The sequence below is a fragment of the Chaetura pelagica genome, unplaced genomic scaffold, assembly GCF_000747805.2.
Source record: "Chaetura pelagica isolate M959 unplaced genomic scaffold, ChaPel_1.0 scaffold69, whole genome shotgun sequence".
Lineage (NCBI taxonomy): Eukaryota > Metazoa > Chordata > Aves > Apodiformes > Apodidae > Chaetura > Chaetura pelagica.
Window position 1 is genome coordinate 7,395,368 of NW_009970724.1, and position 542 is coordinate 7,395,909.

The following is a 542-nucleotide window of genomic DNA, read 5'->3' on the forward strand; positions in this document are numbered from 1 at the left end:
TTCTCCCAGCAATGATGTACATGTGTTAGCAGGGAACCCCAAACCTATAAACACCTCAACTGCAGCCAGTCTCTTTATTGGCATTTTAAGCTCTACTTGTCCTCCAGCCTTTGCTACCACTTGCCTTCAGTATCACAAGAAGAAACTAATTAGCTCAAACAGGCCAGCAGTCCAAAACTCAACAGGATGAAGTCTCACCAGTCAGTACATGGCCCACGGCTACCGGGCAGTGACACTTCTCAGGAGGACTGAGACAATCCCACTGGCTGCAGCAGAGCTGCAAAACCTCCTCTCCAGTTCCCCACACCTTCCCGCACACCAAGAACTGCTGGTGTACCATGCACGCAGCTATCCCCCACTGCTGAGGAGTGCTCCATCCAGGAACAAGGAGAGCTCATTTCTGAATGAGAAGCTTCTTAGGAGAAGCCAAATTCCTTAGCTTCATCAAAGCAGCTTAAAGAGGTCATAGCTGCCTAAAAACTTTTTTTTCCTGGATTGCTTCACTTTAACTGTGGTCTACTCGGACCAGCAGCAACACTCTT